At 32.5% G+C, this 25348-nt stretch overlaps 1 protein-coding gene across 1 annotated transcript in view; it reads left to right on the top strand.

Moving 5' to 3' along the window:
- Positions 1-25348, top strand: part of Pde3b (phosphodiesterase 3B) — a 172778-nt gene that overhangs the window by 6078 nt on the left and 141352 nt on the right. The gene's annotated exons all lie outside the window — the stretch shown is intronic.

Below are 25348 nucleotides of genomic sequence, written 5' to 3'. Positions count from 1 at the left end.
AGCCAAACAAAATTTTAGGAGATTTGGGTTCTGTCTGTAGGTAGTTTGTAACATTGAGTTGGTGTTCATCTTGTTAATTACAAGTGGATCCCTGCTTATTTAGATGGTCATTAGAAGCCTGTTCTTGGAACTTGGGACAGAGGAATGTATCTCTGAGTGTGTTTTATTTTTTATTTTTTTTATGACCTAGAACTTTCTCTCCAGCATTGAGGTTTCTTATCTTTAAAGATTTTTCTCCTTCATCAGTTACAGTATTTTTTTTTTTTTTTGGCTACTGCTTCCTCCTTTACATACAACTTGCATTTAGCAGATTTTCAATTTATTTGTTACAATTTAAATTTTTAATGAGAAATATCATGTGTAAAAGACTGTACACACATATTTTTATATGGTTTAAGAAAAAATAAAGTAAAATATGAAAATAAAATAACACACTACTAGTTTGCCTCCCACTCTATCTACCTCTCTTTAATCCTTTTCTGCCCTAGAGATAATTGCTTTCTCCTGAGGTAGGGGGTTCCCCCTGCACCCTCCGCCATTTATTCCTTTGCTTACTTTTATATTATTATAGCCCTTCATGACTGTTGCTAATAATGTTTTTATTGTGTCTGTTTGAGTTTTATGTAAATAGAATCCTACTGAATGCATTCTTCTGTAACTTTTTTCTTGACAGTTTCTGAAATTCATCCAAGTTGATGTGGATAGTTGTGGTTCATTTATTCAACGCTTTATAGTAGTTCATTATGGATCCATTTCACTGTTTATGGACCTTTAGGTGTTTTTCAGTTGTTTGGTATTATATATCAAGCTACTATGAAAATTCTTGTAAATGTCTCCTGATGTATATGGGTGTGTAGAAGTAGAATTGTTGGTTGTGAGGTGTGCTCATATTAAACTCTTACTGTATATGGCAGACAGAATAATGGTACCCCAAAGATGTTCATGTTCTAATTCCTTCAGTATTTGAATATGTTACTTCACATATTAAAAGGGGCTTTGCAGATGGGATTTAAGGATTTTAAGATGGTGAGATCATCCAGGATTATCTGAGCTCAGGGTAATCACAAACATCCTTTAAAAGTGGAAAAGAGAGGCAGAATAGGTCACTGACGGAGATGGGATAATGGAAGCAGGTTTGGAGCAATGCAATGTAAGGAGGAGTCACTTAGCCTGTCTTTGCTAGCTTTGATATTGTAAGGTGACCATAAGCCATAAATAATGTATGTATGCATGTATATTTTAAATTGTGGTAAAATGTATATAAAATTTACTATCAACCATTTTTAGGTGTATAGTTCAGTGATAATAAGTACATTTGCATTGGTATACAATCATCACCACCATCCATTTCCCGAACTTTTTTCATCTTCCCAGACTGAAACTTTATACCCACTAAAAGTTAACTCTCCATTTCTTCCTTATCCCTGCTCTAGCAACCACCATTTTACTCTATGAATTTCACTGGTCTAGGAACTTCATATAAATGAAATAAAACAATGTTTGTCTTTTAGTGACTAGCTTATTTCACTTAGCATAATGTTTTTGAGGCTTTTGTATGTTGTAGCATGTCTCAAAATTTCCTTCATACTGTTGAAAATATTCTATTGTAAGTATATACTATATTTTCTTTATTAATCAGTTTGTTCATGTATACTTGGATTGCTTCCACTTTTTGGATGTTGTGAAAAGTATGCTGTTATAAACATGAGTGTTTGAGTTCTTGTCTTCAGTTCTTTAGGGTATATATCCAGAAATGGAATTATTGAAAAAATTATGGTAGTTCTATTTTGAATATTTTGAGGAAACATCATACTCTTTCCTATAAATGGCTGCTTTATTTTATAACCTCACCAGCAGTGTACAAAGCTTCCATTTTCCACGTCAACATTTGCTATTATTTATTTTTTATTGTAGCCATCTACTGAGTGTGAAATGATATCTCAGTGTGGTTTTAATTTGCATTTCCATAAGGATTAGTGATATTGAATACCTTTTCTTATGTTTAGCCATTTGCATGTCTTTGGAGAAAGTCTATTCAAGTCCTTTTGCCCATTTTTAAATTGTGTTTGTTTTCTTCACTGTTGATTTGTAGGTGTTCTTTATTATGGATATAAACTCCTTATTAGATATGATTTGTAAATGTTTCTTCTATTACATGGCTGTCCTTCACTCTATTGATAGTGTTTTTTGATATGCAAAAGGTTTTAATTTTGATGAAGTTTATCTATTTTTTCTTTGTTGGTTATGTTTTTGGTGTCAGAGAAATCATTGCCAAATTCAGTGTTATGAAATTTTCTCCTTATGTTCTAAGAGTTTCATAAATGTTTGAGCTCCTGTATTTAGGACTTTGGTCCATTTTGAGTTGATTTTTGTATATGGTATAAGGAAATGGTCCAATTGATTTTTTTACTTGTGTATATCCAGCTTTCTTAAAACCCATTTGTTGGCTTCTCTATTGGAAATAAATTAATCACATTATGCGAGAGTTTATTTTCTGGGCTCTCTGTTTTATTCCATTGATCTTTTCTTATTTTTTGATGGTACTGGGGATTGAACCTAAGACCTTGCACATACTAGTCAAGGGCTCCACCACTGCTTTACATCCTCGGCTCTTCCTTGGTCTTTATGTCTGTTTTTTATGTCAATATTGGACTGTTTTGATTACTGTAATTTTATAGTAAGTTTTGTAACCAGGAAATAGAATATCTCACACTTTGTTCTTTTTCAAAATTGTTTTGGCTCTTTAGGGGGTCTTTTGAGATTCCACATGAATTTTAGATTGGAGTGTTCTGTTTCTGAAGAAAAAGTCATTGGAGTTCATTTTTAGTATTATTGTAGTAAAAAGCACATAACTATTTATTGTCTCAACCATATTTATTTATTTATTTACCACATTGTGTTTATTTGCCTTGAGATACTGATTAAAGCTTCTATGAAGTCATCACCCTTAGCAAGATACTTAAAAACAGTACATCCAGAATACCAAGTGAACCTTTGCAATTGGTAAAAGCATATTAAAAGTTACTTGCCAGTACAGTCATGCTGTCCTCCTCCCCCATACCTTGTTTAAAGATCCCTGTGTTTTAGGAGGTAGCTGCTATGTTGGACACTCAACTATCACATTGAAATAAGCTGAACTAAAAAACATACCTTTAAATCACAGTCACACAATTTTAGAAATTATAACAAGGTTACTTGTTCTAACAATTCGTAAAACAAATAGTTTAAAAATATGGTTTATTCCATCCTTATATTTTAAAAAAAGTCTTTTTTTTTCTTTTTAGATATACATGATAGTAGAGTGTATTTTGACATAGTATACATACATGGAGTATAACTTATTCTAATTAGGATCCCATTCTTGTGGTTGTACATGATGTGGAGTTTCACTGGTCATGCATTCATATATGAACATAGGAAAGTTATGTCTGATTCATTCTACTGTCTTGCTTATTCCCATCCCCACTTCTTTTCCTTCTTTCTCCTTTGTCTAATCCAATGAACTCTGTTCTTCCCTCCCTCACTCTTATTATATGGTCTTAATGTTTTAAAATGTAAAGTTCAGTAGTGTAAGAATATTCACATTGTTGTGAAGTAGATCTCTAGAATTTTTAATCTTGTGTAACTAAAACCATATCTAGTAAACAGCTTCTTTCTTCCCCCTCCCTATAGCTTTAGTAACCACCATTCTACTTCTGTTTCTATGAATTTGACTACTTAAAGTAGTCATGTAAGTGGAATTATACATAGTCATCATTGAATTTTGATAGGGATTACATCCAGTTCATAGATTGTCATCTTAATGATGGTATGTCTTCACAATGATGAACATGGAATGTCTTACTATTTGTTTTTGTCTTCATTTCTTCCAGCAACATTTTGTAATTTCAGTATACAAGTCTTTTAGGTTAAATTTGTTCCTAAGTATTTTATCCTTTTTGGCGCTATTGTAAATGGAACTTAATTTCCTTTTTGGATTGTTTATTGTTATCGTATAAAACCTAACTAATTTATAGGTTTTGATTTTGTACTCTGAAACATTACCAAATTTGTTTAGTCTAGTAGTTTTTTGTGTGAAAATCTTTGGGGTGTTCAACTTGTGATCCAAACTAATGCTGCATATGTAGACTAAGAAACATCAGGTGAAATTCTTTCTCCAGAAAGAGGGCAAACTAAAACTATTTCAGACTAGCAAAAATTGAGAGTTTTTATCACCAAAAGTAGATACTTAGGCAGAAGGAAGAACTGGGATCAAGAAGGAAGGCCAATGATAAATATATAGGTAAAACAAGCAAACATTGATGTTCTAAAACATTAGCAATGCCCAATTTGCAAGGGGATACAGGCTAGAATTAAAACGTCAGAACACAGTAGTTTCACTAGATGGAAAAATTAGAATATTATGCTTAAAAGATATTGTTCAAGAGGAGGGTGAAGAGTCTGACTTTAGATCTTATTATATATTTCGATAGCTAGTGCAACTGCTGAAAGGATAGATATTGAGTGGAAGAAAGGAATGAGAGATAAAAGAGGAACAAACAATATAATGGGGAAAAGGGAGTGGTGGTAGAGAAAATGACAAGGAAGACAAATATAGAAAACATATAAAAAGATGATGGAAACAAATACAAATACTGTATATCACTAATCATAATAAACATTGAGGGCAAGCTGGAGTTAAAAATAAGAGAGGTTATCTACTTGGCTTAAAGTATTTGTCCATGTACTCTTTACAAGCATAAGGATATATAAAAATAGCAAATTAAAGATTGGAAAGAGGATACAAAACACATTCTTTAAGAAAATTGTATAAAATATTAACACCAAACTAGGAGAACCTTTTATTAGAGAAAAAGTGTATCATTATATAATTATAAAAGATTTATCTCACCAAGAAGACACAATTCTAAGTTTGTAAGTATTTAATGACATATATATCTGTGTTGATACACATGCATGCATGCACACACAAATAATCAGCTGTTTCCAAATTCACCTACAATTGAAAGTGTTCCTTTTGGGTACTATTTACATTTGTAGTTCATTCTCAACATACAATATACAGTAGTTCCCTCTCGTCTGTAGTTTTGCTTTCCACAGTATCAGTTACCCATGGTCAACTGTGTTCCAGAAATATTAAATGGCAAATATTGAATAAACAGTTCATAGGCTTTAAATTGCACAACGTTCTGCCTAATGTTATGAAATCTTTTTTAAAATATTTTTTTCTTAGTTGCAGTTGGACACAATACCTTCATTTTATTTGCTTTTATACAGTGCTGAGGATCAAACCCATGTGCCTTGCATGTGCTATGCAAGTGCTCTACTGATAAGCCACAACCCTAGTCCTGAAATCTTATAATATTCATTCTATTCAAGATGTGAGTCATCCCTCTATATACACTACCCTCCTGTTAGTCACTTGGTACATGTCTTGACTATGAGATTGACTGATGTGGTATCCCAAGGAGTACTTGTAGTCAAGTAACTTTTATATAGTGTCCTAATGCTGCATTATAGTAATTGTGTTTTCCAGTTCATTTCATCTCATCATGTAGGCTTTGTACCACAAGATAGGAGAATATAGTATATTAAGGTATTTTGGGAGAGAGAGACTTTATTCACATAACTTTTATTAAAAAGTAAAATTATTCTGTTTTTAATTATTATTGAGAAGTCTCTTATTGTGCTTAATTTACAAATTAAATTTTGTCATAGATATGAATAGGAATCTAAGTAGGATAGGGTACAATATATAGTACTTGCCACAGTTTCAGGTAGACACTGGGGTCTTGGAATATTTCCCCTGAGAACAGGGGTAACTACTATGTTATACTTGATTTATATTGTCTTAATTACTTCCACAATTAATGAGTCCCTGTTTTGAGCATTGCAGTGTTCTAGGTCCTGTGGTGAAAATAAAAAGATGAATAAGACAGTTTTGTCTTTAGGGAGTTTATATCTAGTTGAAAAAGATATGTAAACTAGCTCACTACAAGACAAAATTGCATTCTTGCTGTATTTCCACTCTGAGTACTTTATAGCAGAATGCAAAAGACCATTATTTTTTAATCGGAATGTATTAGAAGTCCTCTTCTAAAAGTAAAGGAAGCATTCGAAGGATACATGTATAACTTAAGTAGAAACAGCCATTTGGACTGATAAACCATCTGTAGGTTAAAAAAAAAGTTAATGACACTGTCATGGAAATCAGAATGGAGAGCTGCGAGTGTAGAATCGATGTAGAAATGTTTCCAGAAAAGAAACTGGAAGGTTATTTGAAAGTAATATGTGGAAGATCTTGTATGCCATATGAAAATTTTGGATTTATTTTATATTTAATGGAAAATGTTAGATATGATTTTCCAGAGAATAGAGACATTTTCCTTATTTTAGGGAAATTTGTAACAATATGAAGAGTTGATGAGAGAATCAAATGACTGGGGGCAGGGAGGTTATTATAATCATTCATGTGAGAGACCCAGAACAGTCACTCTGGTGTCTAGAAAAAGGTCTGAAGATGTTTCAGGTCTAGGTAGGTGTCTGAAAGATTAGTGGTGCCATTAGCTAATGTAAGGATCATGGTAAAAGGAGGTGGTTTAAGAGAAATGACAAAGACCTTGGTTTTATTGATTAAGCATGTTCTCACATATTTCTGCTTAGTATCTCTAAGTGGGATATATATTCCTTAGGTGTAAGGAACAAACACTATTTTTCATTTCTCATATAAATTTAGGAGTTCACCATGGATATCTATTATTATTTTTATTGTAATATTTCTTAATGTTTCCATTTTAAACTTGAGTGCAGCAAAGAACTTTGGTGGAGATGATTCCCAATTTCTTTCTCTTTTTGTATTTTCAGTAGCAATAAACAGTGTTTCACAATGATGAAACCAGATTGCTAATGTTTAAATGGCATTTCTGTCACTTATAGAATATTGGGAAAGTTGTTAAACTTCTCTGTACTTGTTTCCCTGTGTTAAGATTGGGGATGACATCTCATGTTAGTAGATAGATGTGATAATGACATGTCACTGTGAAGGTAAAACAAATTAATAATTTAAGTTCTTGGAATAGTGTCTGGCACATGACAAGCTCTCAACTAGTTAGTTGTTGTTGCTTTTATTAATAGTTGAAATTTTCATCTTCAAATTACTCAGCAACTTAAGCAAAATTACTCTAAAATCAATGGTAATGTTAATTGAAATGTATATCTTTTGGACAATCCCTTTTTATTATCCTGATACTTCTCTTGGAAAGCATTAAATAAAAAGACAAATTCCTTCCATAAGGGATTATATGAGGGAAATTCTTGTAGCAGTTATATTTAGGATAAAATAGAAAAAATACAAGAGATCATTTCAGAAGGGATTAAAATTTTTGAAGTTTCATAGTTAAATGTTAAGAACTTTGACTGGGTACAATGGTGCATGCTGTAATCTCAGTGACTTGGGAGGCTGAAGCAGGAGGATTGCAAGTTCAAAGCTAGCCTCAGCAATTTAGCAAGGCCCTAAACAACTTAGTGAGACCATGTCTCAAAATAAAAAATAAAAAGGGTTGAGGACATCACTCAGTGGTTAAGTACCCTTGGGTTCAATTCCTGGTACCAAAAAAAAAAAAAAAAAAAAAAATTAAGAAACTTGGTCTTTCAGAAGAAGAGTTTGTCAACTACTATAATCATAATTTGCTGCCCCATTAGTTGTTTTGTTCCAATTTTTCACTTTGGAGTTGGATGTATATTTAAAGAAATGTAAAAATAAATATGAATGTGATTTTTTACTATTACATGTGGAAGTATTTCTTTGGGAGAAAGCATTTACATACTCAGTAGTACCCAGAATATTTATCATTATGTACGTCTTTCTTTGGTCTTTTTTTGGTTGTTGTTGTAAAAATAAGCACATATAGAAGCAGCTGTACTTATATAGATAAGTACCTGTAATGTTTCCTTCTCAGTTCACTGTTAAGCATGTTTATGATAGCTCTGCAGCTTCACCCCAGGAATGGTAAGAGGGAGGAGACAATAGATAAAGAAACAGAGGAAGAGAAATAGTATGCAAAAAGTGGCTCATCTAGACCTCTTCTCATTCCAGTCAATATTAGTCACCTTACTTTAGTACTTCTTCAATTTAATGCTTTGTTCCACTTTTTCAGATAAAGTGCCTGAAGAGCTTCTACCACTTAATGATAATGGTTTAAAACAGACCATGTGAATAGAAATGAAATTTTACAAATAAATGGGGAAGTAGTCTTCTGTTAGGGCAAAATACATACACACTAGAAAACAGCAATATTTATCATTTTGTAAGTTGTTTGTTTGTTTTTATTGCAAAAATAAGCAATATATAGCTTAGCACTGTGGTGCTTGCATGTAGTCCCAGTTACTTGGGAGGCTGAGGCAGGAGGATCATTTGGGCTCAGGAGTTTAAGGTCAGTTAGCCTGGGTAACATACTGAGACTCCCAACTTAAAAAAACAAAAAATGGCATGGTAAAAAGAAAAGCACCAAGGAAATATGAGGCTGTGAAGAATCATATAAGTATACTATCCTACGACCATTCTACCTTCAGGAGTTTAATATAAGATACAAGTAAAGATTTTATTTTAGAGAAAAGGACAGTAAATATTGTGCTTGAGGTGTTTCAATAAATAATACCCATATTTTCTGCGTAGATTCTGGACAAACAGAAAAAACGACTGATGAGAGATTAGAATATTCCCATTTATTCCGGGTAAAGCTGACTTTGGAGGACATGGCATTTATATATATATATATATATAAATAGTTTTGTTTTCTAATACTGAACCCTGGAGTTAAATAGACACACCTGATCACTGGCAGCAATGTCCTATTTGCTGAAAGAGCCTATCCATGGAGGAGCTAGCCAGTAGGCTTCTAAGAGTAAAAGCAAGGGGTAGAGTTATGCTTCTGTAATTCTTTAGTCCAAACTTACCAACTAGGCAAATCACTATTTTCCTTCTATGAGAAAAATAGGCCAGAAGAGAGGCCAGAAGTATTTATGGGAAATTCTTTGTCATAGAAACCATAGGGTTGAGGGAAAGACATTGCTTCTCATTATGAAAATAGAAAAAAAAAGTAACATACTTTTTATACAAGTATTTTGCTTGTTTTATGTTCTCTTTTTTCAAGTATAGCTTTTACTTAGTTACATGGAGTATACATATATAATTTAAAAATTAAGCCTAGATCCATCCTTCCTTCTTTCCTTCCTCCTTTTTTCCCCTTCTTGACAAAATTGAGTCACTTCCTCCTGTGTGCATTTATTGATGCCCTTAATGCTGTGTTGTATTTGTACTTATAGTGTCTTTCTTAACTCTATATTTTATGTTCTTTAAATGCAGGGGTGGTATCTCATTTACTTTTGTATCTCTGGGGCTTGTCATATACCAAATAAATAGTGTATTGAATTGTATTATTGCATTAATTATCATTCTCTTAATCACTTTACATGGCATTTTTTTCCTAGATGCTACATGATGGTCATAATTCTGTCATTTTGTATATACCTATGTAATTCCTCGGTGACTTGAGGAAGAGGATGCCTAAGGAATAATTTCTCAAAATCACAAAACCAGCAATAGTCTTCTTTAGCAGAGAAGCTTCCTTTAGATATATACCCAACTTTATAGGTGAAGCTTGGAAGAATGTTGAAAGTTGAGAGCAGGGAGACTAATGCAAGAGTTACCCCTTTAAAAAAAGTGGAAGGAGTATAAAATGAGAATTTAAGGTGAAATCATAGTGATGCAGCAGCAGTATTAACAATTTTGACGTTACTTTATCAGATATGGCTTACGAAAAAATGCTTAAGAATTGGTTAAAAACTCCTAGGTGTTTGAATGTTTCTCAGTTAACAAGTGTTGACAGGGCATTTTCAGTGCTTTGTACTTTTTATTTCTAGGGAAGAATTTTCATTCTTAATATAAATTTACTAATGTTTATAGTTCAAGGAGAAAGACAATATAGTAAATTATCAGTCATAATTAGCAAATTCTAGAAAAGTGATTATTTTAAACAAATACATTCTTGTCAAGTTTCTGACAGAAACAATTTTTTACAAGCTTTATCATTTTAAATAGATTTTTTGCTGTGCCTGTTTTTTCGAATTTAGCCCATTTCTGCTTAATGAGCAGATCATGATGATAATAATTTGTTTCCTTGATAAATAAGTGTTGTTGTTTTCAGCAGTGTTACTTTGTCCATGATACAAGTGGCTTTAAAAATCTCTTTTCCATATACTGAATGATGTGTCTTAAATTTTTTAAAATATATTTTTTAGTTGTTGATGGACCTTTATTTTATTTATTTATTTACATGCGTTGCTGAGAATCCAACCCAGTGCCTCACACATACTAGGCAAGCACTCTACCTCTGAGCCACAACCCCAGCCTTGTATTTTTAATTTTTACCTGCTCATTATGTTCAAACTGTCTGTAGCCAGCTGGATAACAGGCATTCTAACTTCTCAGTACATTCAAGACTTGCTCTTTGCTGTTAGCTGTCATTTCTTACTATTATCAATCTTTGACCCTTTCTCAATTTGTTACTGATTGTCAGTGGTAATTCAGAAAGTTAGTTAACCAAGCTAATTAGAATTGGCTGTAAAAATAAGAGTGAAAAGTTCTGAGAGTCTTTCTCATGGATATAGTATAAAGACTTTGTAACATCTATTTTGACTGCACAGATACCGTTTTTGCTTGTTTTGGTATAGAAACCCTGGATAAATGAGGTAATTAATAATATTGTGTCAACCCAAGCAGTTAAAATAGATTTTTTTCTTTCCTTTCTTAGTAAAGTATACCATATATACTGCAAAGTGAACAAATCATTCAATGAAACTTTACGTATATATATACCTATGTAATTACTACTCAAATAAAAACATAGAACTCATTGATTCCCTCATGTTCTCTTTCTAATCAGCTTTGCCTATTCTGAAACTTCATGGTTCTTGTGTTACAAAGTATTATTATTATTTTTTAAAATTTTTTCTTTCCCATTTATTCTTGCAGCATTCATTTAATGCCTAGTATGAGTAAGAAACTAATAATTTGGGGATTAAAAGATGAATAAAAAATACCTTGCCATCAAGAAACTTGGGTTCTAGTATAAGGAAAAAAAGTGCCATATAGGAGGTATAAACAAAATACAGAGAAGTCAGCTTCATTGATGTGACCAAAATGTGTGACATAAACAACTTAAAGGAGGAAAGATTTATTTTGCCTTATGGTTTCAGTCTATGCTTTGGCCCTGAGGTGAGGGAGAACATCATGACAGAAGGGTATGTGGATACATCTCAGCCCATGGCAACTAGAAAGGAGTTGGTGGGTGAGGTGCTGGAGGTACATGTGCCCTTGGACATGCCTCCAGTGACCTACTTCCTCCAACCAGGCCCCACCTGCCTACAGTTTCTACCACTTCCTAGTAGTCCATTCAGCTATCAGTGGATTAATCCACTGATGAGGTTAGGGCCCTCATGTTCAATAACTTCCTAAAAGCCCCACCTCTGGACATTGTGATATTGAGGACTAAGCACTCAATATATTAGACTTGGGGAATAGTCTAAATAGCCCTGGCAGAAAATAGATGGCACACTCAAATGGAAAGTATTGATTTAAGTATGAAGCGTTAAGGGAAACTAACATAGTATGATAAAGTATCTGTTGAGCATCAATGGGTAGCCATTACTGCCTTTAGATATACAAGCACAGAATGGGGAGTTGTTACCAGAGAGCAGATGTATGGAGGTCCATTTCACAGAAACTGTGGCCTCTAGTAGAAGAATACTTCCAAACAGAGGTGATTTTACATGAGAGCTGAGGGAGTAAATACCCCAGGCAAACTCACTCCTAGTCTTTCATTTTCATGTCACTGTCTTGCATTGGCTGAACCCATCCAGAAGACAGAGGCCAAGGAGGAGCTGTAGATACGAGCAAAACCTCTTGGAGTGCAGAACAACTGAGAACAGTGGAGAATGGATCTTGAGGAGCAAATGAAATAAATGTAGTACAATTGGCTGTTTTTTTTTTTTTTTTTTTTGGTACTGGGGATTGAACCCTCAGGTGTTTAACCACTGAGCCACATCCTCAGCCCCTTTTTAATATTTTATTTTGAGACAGGATCTTGCTGAGTTGCTTAGGGCCTCACTGAGTTGCTTAGGGCCTCGCTAATTTGCTAAGATTGGCTTTGAACTCATGATCCTACTGCGTCAGCCTTCAGAACCCCTGGGATTGCAGGTGTGTGCCACTGCACTTGGCTACAATTGGCTTTTTAAGGATACAAAAGATACCAGTTTGCTCTGTAGCAGTGAAGGAGGAACCTTTTAGAAAGAAAAGTTGAGGAGTATGTTAGCACTTGATAAATTCCCATTAAGTGATTTCATGGAAGTTACTTTTATCTGAACTCAGGGCTTTCTATAGCTATTATAAATGGCACAGGCCAATTATACAACTACAGTAAAACAACTATATTTGAGATTGAATTAAAAAATACTTCATATATATAGAGAATAGATATACACAGTTGATATATAGTTAAAGGAAATCTACTAAGAAGGAAAAGACCTACAGTATTTTGTTAGAGGCAAAACACAAATCAGAAAGACTTAGGAAAAGAAAACCATGAATTAGTTTTAACACTCTGTTCGGTTAAAGGCTAAACCAGAATAACAAGATATACACATACAGTGGCTAAAATACAATTGATACCAAGGGGAAAGTAAAGACTGAATTACCTTTATACTTAAGTTATGCAATACTTTAACATCTGTTTAACTTAAAAATAAGCCAGTTTTATTTGTTCAAGTTTAAGAAATAATTTTTAAAATAAAAATACCCCAAATGCAAGCTTATTTGTTTAGTTATGTTGGTTCTTTTTGGTAACATGATGATTTTATTATTTTTGACCAAAATATCTTCTAAATATCCTTATTTTACAAGTAGATATGAGAATAAATACGTCAAACACTTTGAACAAAATTAAGATAGTACTCATTTAATGTGCTTCTTACTAAAATACAATGTGAATAAAATATATAAATATTGAAAAATATTTGTATGGTTGAAAGCTGGTGGTAATGTGAAACAGCAATGCTAGACGCTAGGAAAACAATGGAGCTGTGCTCATTTAGTATCAAGTATTTAACTTCTGAAGATTTTTTCTGGAAATTTGGTTGGTTTTGCTGCCACCAAAGTGTATTTCAAGCCCATTTGATGTATAATACCTGGGTTGCTCCAAAACCAGAAGTTTCAGGGGGAACTATGTAACTTAATTATAACTTGAGATATGATGAGTTTAAGGAGCACAAAAAAATAGGAGTTGCTACTGTTTCTGTTTAATTTGTCTGACAAGCAAATTTTTATTTTTTGCTTCTGTTCTCACAAATCAGATGGATGACATACAGTTCAGTTTATTAGTATCAAGTTGCTTAGCATACAATTTTAAGATTATAATTCTAAAGTGAAGTGGATGTAATTAGAACTAATATTAGGAGTTTTTGAAGATCACTACTTAATTTCTTATTCATAATACAAAATATGTACTTTTTAGTTAATTATATTTTAATATACATGCATTCGATTAAAAAAAGATCTGAATAGCTGAATACAGAGGTATACACCTGTAATCCCAGAGACTTGGGAAGGTGAGGAAGAAGGATTTCAAGTTCTACTTGAGCCTCAGCAATTTAGCAAGACCCTGTCTCAAAATAAATTAAAAAAAAAAAAAGGAGTGGGGATGTAGATCAATGGTAGAGTAACCCTGGGTTCATCCACAGTATTGCTAGGGATGAGGTGAGAGGTAGGATCTGCACTTAGAATTTAATTTTTCTGCTAGTGACTTGGTAATATATAGTTTAATTTCATTTTGTTGGAATTCTATTGTGATGTTTTTAGTAAAGAAATTTTCACTTTTATTTATCTTTTTACTATAGGGGAAACATGAGTGTATTTAAGAAATTCAAGATTTGAGTTTGCAGTATTTTTCAAAAATCAAGAAGTTCATCAATTTCTTTCAATCATGGAATCTTCAGAATAATATCAAAGATTTGCATGTTTTCAAGCATAGAGAAAAATGGACACTTGAATCTTAGCAACTGAAAGGAAATAGACATACATCAGTATTTGTGTATAAGTGCTGACACTTATGTCAGCAGTTTGTCCTGTTTGCCTGGGAACTCATATTTAGTAGTTTGTTTACAATGAGATCTTTCAGTGGAGCAGAGCTACATACTGAAATGTACCCTGTATTGTCTGAGTACATTTTGTATACAAACCTTAGCATATTTATTGCTACTTGTTATTGACATTTACTCTTATTTATCATATTTGTTTTCTTTTTCAAAAATTTTTTCTTTGTTAACTAGCAGTAGGCTGTTGACTTTGTGTTTCTAATTATAATGGTTTTGTGCAGGGCACTGAGTGTGATTCCATATGAATTATTAAATTAGATTTGTGTGGCTGATGAGCCATATGATTTGTTTTGAAAAGGAAAGTTCAAGCTTTTGGAGGTGGAGTAATATGGACTTGTCTTGATTGAGTCCTATAATTTCATTGTGCCTTAATTTCCTTAACAGTTATTATAAAATTTATTTAAAAGTTTAAAATATATCATTGAGCCTTAAAATTTATTTAAAAGTTTAAAATATATCATTGAGCCTTAAAATGAAGTTCAAAGTGTTCTAAGTATTATAGAATTTTAATTTCTTTTTGTATTTTTTAATCCAAGTGGGAAAAGCCAGTAGGCATATAAAAATGGCAGGTTTGGAGCTTGGAATGAGGCCAGAGATATACTTTAGAAGTTATTCAGCATGTTTTATCCAAGGCCTACTGTGTACATCTGAGGATTCAGGGTCTAGAATTCATGTAGACTGCAAGACTGGCAACTACTTTGCCTGTGGAATTGATAATCCAGTTACTAAATTCTATCGGGAAAATTATTTGCTTAGAAGATAATAGCTGAAGTTTGGGAATGGATGAGATTTTGTAAAAAGAAGTGAATATAAGATAAAATAATTAAGGACAGGGTGACTTAGGGAAATACCTATATAGTGTATGTTTTTAGGAGAAAGGTAAAGAATATAGGAAGTACCTGTATTTTGTGATTGGTGTGACAGAGAGGATTTAGTGAAGACAAGAGTGGCAGGATGTGGGAGATTTACCATGAAGGGAATTAAATTGAAGCTTTAAAGATCTGTATTTGAAAAACTTCCTTCCAAGAAGGTGTTCACTTGGCCATGTGTTTCTGTGAGATTTCCAAAAGGAAGGTTTTAAGATTGTTAACTTGTTTCCATTCTTGATTTACCTTCATGTCATGTGGCATTGGAGTGGGTATAGCCAAGTATGTGATCCAGCTAAGGGGAAGTTGAATTGGGGTTTATTTTTATTTGTGTGTTTCAGTTTTTCATTGTTGTGATTAAAATACTCAACAAGAACAACTTAGGAGGAAAAGTTCATTTGGGGCTCATGGTTTCAGAGGTTCAGTCCGTGGTTGGCTGACTCCATTGTTCTGGGCCCAAGGTGAGGCACAACATCATGGTGGAAGAGGAGTACTGTGGTGCTCATGGTGGCCAGGAAATAGAGGAAGAGAGAAGGGGCTGCAGGGAAGATGAATCCGTCCAGGGCACACCTCTTTGTAACCATGCCTCACCTTCCTCACCTTCCTTTAGTTAGTCCATTCAAACTAGGATAGACTCCTTGGATTACAGTTCTCACATTCTTATTATTTCACCTCTGAATATAATGGCATTAACACAGGAGCTTTTGGGGACACCTCATATCCAAACCATAACAGGTGGCATATGTTTATGCAATTCATGTTACTTCAAAGTACACATGCTTCTTGACTTATATCAAGTTATGTCTTTATAGTTAATCTATGTCTTTATAGAAAACCTCCCATATTCTTGCCATATGAAGACATGAAGGTATGCAATAAAAATATAGAAAAACTATTCTAGAAGTGTGTCAGAGAGTTTGTTGATAAAATTGTTATTTTTGTGGTAAACTGAAAATATTCTAAGTTGAATATGCATTTAACATACTTAACCTACCAAATATGGCTTGGCTTAGCCTGCTTTAAACATGTTTAGAACCCTTACATTAGCCTATAGTTGAGCAAAATGATAACATAAAGCCTGTTTTATAATGAGGAATTCAGAATCTCACATAATTTATTGAATATTGCACTGAATGTGAAAAATAGAATGGCTATATTGGTATAGTATACACAGATGGACATTTTGTGGACATGATAAAATGCAAAACACAAAATACAATATCCAAAAGATGCTGGTAACACAGTACACTATAGAGAACTGGTTGTTTATTCTTGTGTTCCTGTGGTGATTGGATGATATGGCTTGCTGCTGCAACTGCTGCATGAGTTGTGAGATTGTATCTTATTATATTTAACAACCTCAGGAAAAGATAAAAATTCAGGATTGAAAGGTTTCTACTGAATGTGTTTATCACTTTTGCATCATCCTAAAGTTGAAAAATTGTAAGTCAAACCATTGTAAATCAGGGAATATCTATCTGCACAGTTAAAATTTTGTTAGCTGGTCTTTATATGAGTGACATCTGGCAATACTGTTGTTACTCCTGTAGTGACTCACATAGTGAGTTATGATGGCACAATGATGCAAGGCCAGAGATCTTAAGGTGTACTTATGGCCCAACATTGCCTGGCATTTGAAGAATGTGGGAGGGTAAGGGAAGCAAAATTGAAATATACAGAGCCAGAAGCTAGTCTGGGAAAACTTCTTCCAAATCTGGTATCTTACAAATGAAACAAACAATATAAGTTTCCCTGAATTTGACAATAATACTAAAGCTTTACATGAAATTACCAGTAAGTTTATGAACCTAATATACCCACATATTATAATTTACTCTTTTGAAAAATTTTCATCTATGTCTTTATAGAAAATCTTTCATATTCTTGTCTATGAAGACATGAAGGTATGCAATAAAAATATAGAAAAACTATTCTAGAAGTGTGTCAGAGAGTTTGTTAATAAAATTGTTATTTTTTGATGCTGTGACTTTTTACCCTAATTCTAGATATTTACCTTTGCACCTACTTTTGCATTTGTAATTTTGCATTATTTTTATTTCTCTTAAATAGGGCTACTAAATTGTATAAAATTCAAGCCCAACAAACCCTGAGAAGCATAGAATCATGGAAATTAAGAGGAGGCAGTTTACAGATAAAGGATATGTTCTGTTCTAAATGATGCATTGACTAAGAAGGGCAGTTGGATTTGGTGAGTAGGGATTATTGATGACTTTTAGTAATGAATATGAATTGAAGAGAGAGAAGTGGAGATTTTGAATTTAAAAGGAAAGTAGCTGTGGAGTCCAAGAGCAGTAGTTTTGGGGGAATGCAAGTCTGGTGAAAATTTCTTTGGGTGTGTTTACTTCAAAAATAGGCAAACAAATGTGTTTAAGAAAGGAAAAAGATACAAATATTATAGAAGAAAAAAATAAAGATAATAGCTAGGGAGGTTAAAGCAGAGCAGAGCTAGTAGATAAAGCAGGGGGATAAAGGAAATGAGATCCAGACATAAGGGGGAAAAAGACATGAGTGCACTGAACAGTGGAATTCAGTGAAATTAATTTAGTCATCACCGTATTAGCACTATACTAACACTAAGAGCAGTAACTGGTTGTTATAATGCTGACTCCAACGTATTTTATGCTGACCATAACATTTTTTATGTCCTAATATAATACAATTTAAAAATATTTACATTTGAATGGTTGGTTAAAACAAAGTGTTTTATCATGACATAAATGGAAGATAATTATCTGCATTAGTTTAATATCTTAAAGTCAGGCATCCAAGTTTTTTGTAGACTATATGAAGTGATTTCCGCAAATAAGTTTAAAGACTACACACACACACACACACACACACACACACACATACACATACATATTTGTAGATGGACACAATACCTTTATTTTTGTTTATTTTTATGTGTTGCTGAGGATATAACCCAGTGCCTCACATGTGCAAGGCAGGCGCTCTACTGCCGAGCCCTAGCCCTTGCTTTCTTTCTTCAAGTCTTTTGATGGTAAGGTTATAAAACTGATTTCTATAAAATAATGTGGAATAAGGTTATCTTCTCTTATTTCTATAGATTGATATTAAAAAGGACATATACAGAATTATCAGATAGGACAATAAGATAATTATTATTACTTTTCCCATTTTGCTCATCAGAATTTTTGAATGTTTGTTATATGCTAGGCAGAAAGGGTTTATAAAGAATTATCAGGAAGGATAATAGGGTGATTATTATTACTTTTTCCATTCCACTCATGAATATTTGTTGAATGTTTGTTATATTCTAGGCATGGATCTAGGTGCTGGACCACATTCTTTATTGTGTATTCCTCTAAATTCCAGACTGATTTTTTGTTTTTTAGTTTAGAGAATAATTTTTTAAAAAATTAAAATTAAGGCTTGTAAAGTTATAGCAAAGTACATTAATCTTAAATATACTGCTCCAGCCAGATCCAAATATACATTTTCAGCACAGCAGAATAAATCTTTGTTTCCTTTTTGAATCATTACTGCCCCTATAGGTAAACACCATTCTGACTTCTATTTATGTTTTATTTTGCCTGATTTTAAATTTCATATAAATTGAATTACATGGTATATTATCTTTCATATCAGCTTTCATTTGCTGAAAATATGTCTGCAAAATTCATGTACATTGTAATATGAATCACCAATTTGTTCTTTATTAATTCTGTGTGGTATTCTATGGTATACATGTAGCATATATTTATTCATTCTCCGGTTTATGGACATATGAGTTATTTCAATTTTGGGGGTCAATTATGAATAAAACTGTAGTGAACATTCTTATGTATCTTTTGGTAAGCATGTATTTTAATTTTTGTTGACCCCAGGAGTGGATTTGAGTTCATAGGATAGGTATATGATTAACCTCAGTAGAAATTTCCAAGCAATTTTCCAAAGTTGTACCAGTTTATTTACTCAGTGGAAATAAGGAGAGTTCTAGTTGTTCCACATTCTCACTGACACTTTGTGACACAATGAATGAAGTGGTTAGCTTTTCTGGGAGGTTTATTGTTTTGCCTCCGATTTGTTTCAATTTGCATTTCTTTGATGCTAATAACTTGTGGTTACTTTTGTGTATGTCACCTGGCCATTTGGATATTTAAATTTGCCTATTTAAAAAGTTGAATTGCTTATCTTTATTATTGATTTGCAGTACTCTTCATATGCTTTATGTATTCTAGATATACAGTCTTTGTTGGATTGTGAAATTTACTTGTAGAAATTTGTTAATAAAGGACATTTCTCTTCTTAAAAAAAATCTTTGCTAGATAATGTATCTGTGTCTATGTATCTATATCTATGATTGTGGAATATCTTTTCCTGGTCTGTGGATTATCTTTTTTGTTTGTTTGTGGTCCTGGGGATTGAACCCAGTGGCTGGCATAAGCTAGACAAGCACTCTGCTACTGACTTAAATTCCCAGGAATGTGTCCCAACACACTGGGGGGTCTTGCTAAGTTGCTTATGGCCTCAAACTTGAAATCCTCTTGCCTTAGTCTCCCCGAATAGTCTTTTACTCTTAATTTTAATTTTTTGGAAAAAAAGTTTTGAATCTTAATGAAGCACAACTTAGAATAGGGCTATAATTAGTAGTTTAGTGCTTTTTGAATATTAATTAAAAAAATCTTTGCCTACATGAAGTTCATTTAGGCAGTTTCCCAAATTTTCTTTTAGAAGTTTTATAATTTTACCTTTCACTTTGGGATATGTGATTTATCTTGAATTAATTTTTGTACATGCTATAAACTGGGCCCAGGATTCATAGTTTTTTCATATGGTTTCCAATGTTCTAGGGTGATTAATTGGAAGACCATCTTTTACCCTCAGATTTGCATTGGTGCCTTTTTCATAACCAAGGGAGTAGGTATGTGTGGATCTATTTTTGGACTGTTTCATTTCTCTATTTGTTCAAATCTTTACTGTAAGGTCTTCAACTTTGTGTTCTTAAACGTTAATTTTTCTATAAATTTTAGGATCAGCTTTTCAATTTCCACAGAAAAACCTTAATGGGATTTTAAAATTTGGTTTTCTTGGTATTTATAGATTAATTTGCAAGAACTGACATCATTGCAATCTTGAGTCTTTCAAACCATGAACATGGTATATTTTCCAGTTGTTTATATCTCCAAAATCTTTTTTTTTTTTCTCATGTGTCACATCCTGGGTTTAATCCCCAGCACCAAGACCAAATAAACAAAACCAAAAACATGAGTTTTGAGGGCTGGGGTTGTGGCTCAGTGGTAGAGCATTTGCCTAGAAAATGTGAGGCACTGGGTTCAATTCTCAGCACTGCATATAAATAAATTAATAAATTAAAGGTTCATAAACATCTAAAAAATTAAAAAAAAAAACATGAATTTTGAGTTTTCAAGGTAGAAATCTGGCCTTTCGTATTTAAGGCATATTCATTGGCAATTTATTTTCTTATGTTACTGTATAATAAGTGGTATCATAAATTTTATTTTGAATATATTAGTATTTAGAAATATAATAGATAAGTCTTAAGCTTGTACCAAAATAATCTTACTAAATTAACTTATTCATTGATTTAGTTATTGGTAACTTCCTTTGCATTTTCTATGTAGTATAATCGTGTAATGTTTGAGTAAAAACTATTTTGTTTCTAATTATCCCATAATTTTATGCCTATTTTTCTGACTAGAACTCTGAATATAATGTTGAACAGATGTGATGACAATGAACAATCTTCATTTCTTCTTAACCTTAGGGGAAAATGTTCAGTATTTTACCATTTAGATTGATGTTAGCTATGGGTGGTTTGTGTATGTTTGTGTATTATCATTGTTGTTGGTAATTTTATAGTATTGAATATTGGATATTGGATTTGAGGTGTCCCATGAAGTGGTTGCTAATGCCTGTAATCCCAGTAGCTTGGGAGGCTGAGGCAGGATGATCACGAGTTCAAAGTCAGCCTCAGCAAATGTGAGGCGCTAAGCAACTCAGTGAGACCCTGTCTCTAAATAAAATACAAAATAGGGCTGGGGATGTGTATCAGTGGTTAAGTGCCCCTGAGTTCAATCCCTGCCCCGCCCCCCTTGCAAAAAAAAAGCACCATTATAATGCAGGGGATAAAATGATTAGATTATGAGAATCATAACCTAATCAATGCATTAATCCATTTGATGGATTAATAATGTGGATTACTGAATTATAACTGTAGACAGATGGGAGGTGGCTGGAAGAACTGGGTCACTGGAGTGTGCTTTGGGATTGTGTATTTTGTTTCGGGCTGCTTTCTCTCTGTTTTCTAGCTGCCACAAACTGAGCAGTTTTCCTCTGCTAGGCCTTTCTGCCATGATATTCTGCCTCAACTCAGGCCCAGAGCAATGGAGCCAGCCAGCCATGGGCTGAGACCTCTGAAACAGTGAATCCAAAATATCCTTTTTCTCCTCTAAGTTGTTCTTGTGAGTAATTGGTCATAGTGGCAGAAAACTGGCTACCACAGTAAGAGACAACTTTTATCAGGTTAACGTAAGGTTTTCCCTTCTGTTCCTAGTGTGTTGAGAGTTTTTTTCTTTTAAATGATGAATGAATGTTAAATTTTATCAAATGCTTTCCCTGAATCTATTGAGATGATCCTGGGATTTCTCTGTTTTGTTAATGTGATTTTTTAGTTTGTTTTATTTTTAATTGCTGAATTAACATTGTAAATTTTGGAATAAACCCCAGTGGATTATGTATACATTTTTTATATATTGCTGGATTTTCCTTGCTAAATTATTATTATTTTTTTTAAATTGTCATCTGTTCATGAGAGATGTAGGTCTATAAATTTATTTTCTTGTTATGTCTGTGTCTGGTGTTTGTGATTGCGTTGGCCTTATTCAATGATTTGAAAAGTCTTTCCTATTTCACTGTTTACTGAAAAAATTGTGTAAGGTTCATTTCTGCTACTTATAATTTGTATGGTATCTCTTTTTTTCTTCTTTTTTTTTACAGTTTATGAAGTAGTTATCAAAAAATAGGGTATGGTCTTTTTTTTTTTTTATAGTTAAGGAAACTAAAGCTTCAAGAAACTAAGCACCATTAGATAGCTGGGGATTAGATCTGAATAAAATACCAGTGCTGTCTTACTTCAGAGCCCATGTTGCACAGTGTATATGGAAGAAAATGACTGACTAGGTGGTCATATTGAGAGGGGCTTAAGAAATACTACACATTGTTCTTTTGAAAATTTACTTTCTGCCAGTCTAAGAAATATTTGCTTTTAATGAATACTTTTTAGCTGTTTGTGGCTTAAAGTAGCAAAGCTTTATAGTTCTGTTGGGTCTGTCAACTGAAAAGTCTCTCTTCCCAAACTGAACAAATCAGTTTTATTTTTCTGTGGGAACAAATGGTTACTTGGAATTTACCTGGATTCCTTTTTTCCACATAAGCTTGACAAAAGTTCTTTGGCTTTGTAGAAGTTATGTCCACCCTCCTCTCTCTCCAGCGTGATAGCTTAATCGGTTCATCTTATACTGACAGGCCCAAGGATAAAGGAAAAAACTTCATACAGCATGCATACATGTATTTATAAAGTGATTTTAAAGACTTATATAGTACCTTATTTTTCTCCTTATTTTTTCAGTCATTCTCATCAGAGACCTTTCTTAGAAAAAAGTTTAATTTTTATTTCATGTGGAAATATCTTTTCCTTTTAACTGATACACAGTACTTGAAAAGCTGTTTCTTATTGATTATTAAAGAATTCAGATTTTCAAATAATTCTTTACTAGTGACATCTTTTTCTATAGCTATTAAGTATTTTTTTTTTTTCTTGAGAACTTGGGTTAGAAATATTTGGCTTCATTATGAACTTCCAGCAAATTTTAATGTTGTTCAGTCACTAAAAGTTACACTGTACCAATGGTATTATTTTATTTGCTTCATATGAAAACCTCAATAAGTTTGTCTCATTTCCAGTTAACTTAATTAGAAAGTCTGGCTGTCTTTGAAACATCTTCTCCTTTTTTAAGGTTAGAAGTATTATTTAGTGAAGCCTGCAAAAGAATGTTATAGAAGGTAGTGCTTTTTAGCTGGAAAAAAAAAATTTCTGTGTTAAAAATCTCAGGATTTGAGAGCTAGGAACCTTATAGATTATTTAACCTTTGTAGTACTTGCAATATTGCTATCTCAGTAGGATTACTTTATTTATAAAAGTAGTATTTCATGCTTTAAAAATCCTTATTAATTATTAATCTCAACAGCAAAAAAGATGCAAGTTTTGTTTAAAGGAATAGGTATTATTTTTAGCCATGGAGTTAAAAATTGGAGTTAAAAGTGTTGGCTTACTGGTCTTTTTTCTTCTCCTTGGTTCTGCTCGTAATAGCAGATCTTTATTCTCTTGCTGTCTTATAGGTTTAATTGGTTAACATGTAGACTCTTAATATTTTGTAAGGTTCATTTGTATGAGAATTAAGAATTTCATTTTGGTTTTTATAAAATGCTGTACGTGAACAGATTTGTAGTAAATTATTTCTGAGGAATAATAGAAGTTTAATTTTTGGAGGTTCAGTCTATGATGTTTGAAACACTTCCTCAAAGTTGTTTTAAAATTCTAAGAAATAAAAAATTAATTAATTTCATTATGATAATGCTGTAAAACTGAAAAAAATAAAGTCTCAACATAAGCTGTCAACCATAAATATTGAGAAAGGAATATCTGAATGTTTGTTACTTAGAAATTGAATTATTTGATTAAGAATAAAATCATAGTTTCATACTTTTAAAACTAGCATAGAAAAGGCTTGCCAGTTTTCCCCATTTTTAGGGCATTATTTCTTAAAACATTTTGATTAAAAAAATGATTACTAAAATTCCAAAGGAAGTTTTTCCTCCAAATGAGGTTTTCCATTTTCCACTTGGTGTTCTCATTTCTAACATTTAGACAGTAAGTGTGGGAAGTTGTTGCTGGCAGAATCTTGTAAGTTTATTCTCTTACTGTAGATGTCTGGATATTGTTGCTTTCCTATTCTGTATTTTACCATGGTTTAGTTACTTTATGGGAACCTGATAGTGAAAGGGCAAAAGGTCAGCTGGAGGATAAATGAGATGAAACTGAAACTAAAAGTTGGTCAATATATACTAGTCATTTATCTGTTATTGTCTGTTATTCAAGGTAGAATTTAAATTTGTACTGACTTCCTTTGAAATTTTAGTAATAATTTTTTTAATAAAAATTGTTGTAAGAAATAACTTTTTTGTTTGTTTTTTAGAATCCCTGCTTGATTTTTTTTTTTTTTTTTTTGTCATTTAGTTAACAGATCTGAGTACTGGTTATTATGTGCTTAACATTTCTTCGCCTGACTCAGTTCATTGATTGTGCTTAAGTGATAATAAATATTTTAATGGTGATAATAAATATTTTAATGCTAATTTTGAAAAATGTAGAACTTAATATTTCTCACATGGAACTTAAACTTCCCCATAATTTTTATCTTTTTTTATTTTAATGGCAAAATAAATGAGGTTATTCATATTGCTCCCTATATTGGCATGAATGAGTAGGTTTAACTGTTTTTCCTTTACACATTTTCTTAAGTTTTATTGAGATGGCTAAAATGAGGAGATATTATCTGTATAGTGATTATCTTTGAATTTTAAGTACTCACACCTTCTCTTTGTAACTGATAATCAAAAATAGTTTCAAAAGCTTGAAAAATTTTGAAGACATTTCAGCTTAATTTTTAGAATTTAAAAATTGCTTTCAGAGCAATACATGCACATAGATAAAAATCAAATAGTATGAAAACACTTAACATGAAAAATAGCAGTCACCTTTCTAATTCTTCTCCACTCTCCAGTCCTGCTTGCCAAAGGCAGTCATTCCTGATTCTTGTTCCTACTTCTTACATATTTAAATATGGTATCATATCTTATCATATTTGAAATAATATGGCTCTTCTACCAGTTTCTTGGTTTAAGCAATTTTCTTAATGATAGTTGGAGATAAAACTCTCTTACCATTCTCCACTCTTCTATTCTCTTACTATGATTATATAACAATTTTAAAATACATTTTTGGGTATTTATATTCTTTAATTATGGAAATTCTATTTACTTGTGAGATAAATAGTTTTTTCTTTTTTTTTTTAATAGGATCTGGTGTTACTATTAAAGTTGAAAGCCATTTGGATTTCTCTTTAAAAGCTCTTTAAAGATTTCTTTGACCCTTGATGTTCACAAATTTTGTGATGCTGTGCCTTGATAATGTAATGATTTTCCATCTT

This window comes from Urocitellus parryii, chromosome 4 (genome assembly GCF_045843805.1).
Source record: "Urocitellus parryii isolate mUroPar1 chromosome 4, mUroPar1.hap1, whole genome shotgun sequence".
NCBI classification, from domain to species: Eukaryota; Metazoa; Chordata; class Mammalia; order Rodentia; family Sciuridae; genus Urocitellus; species Urocitellus parryii.
The sequence above is the reverse complement of the archived record's forward strand: the minus strand, read 5'-3'. Positions and strand labels throughout refer to the sequence as shown.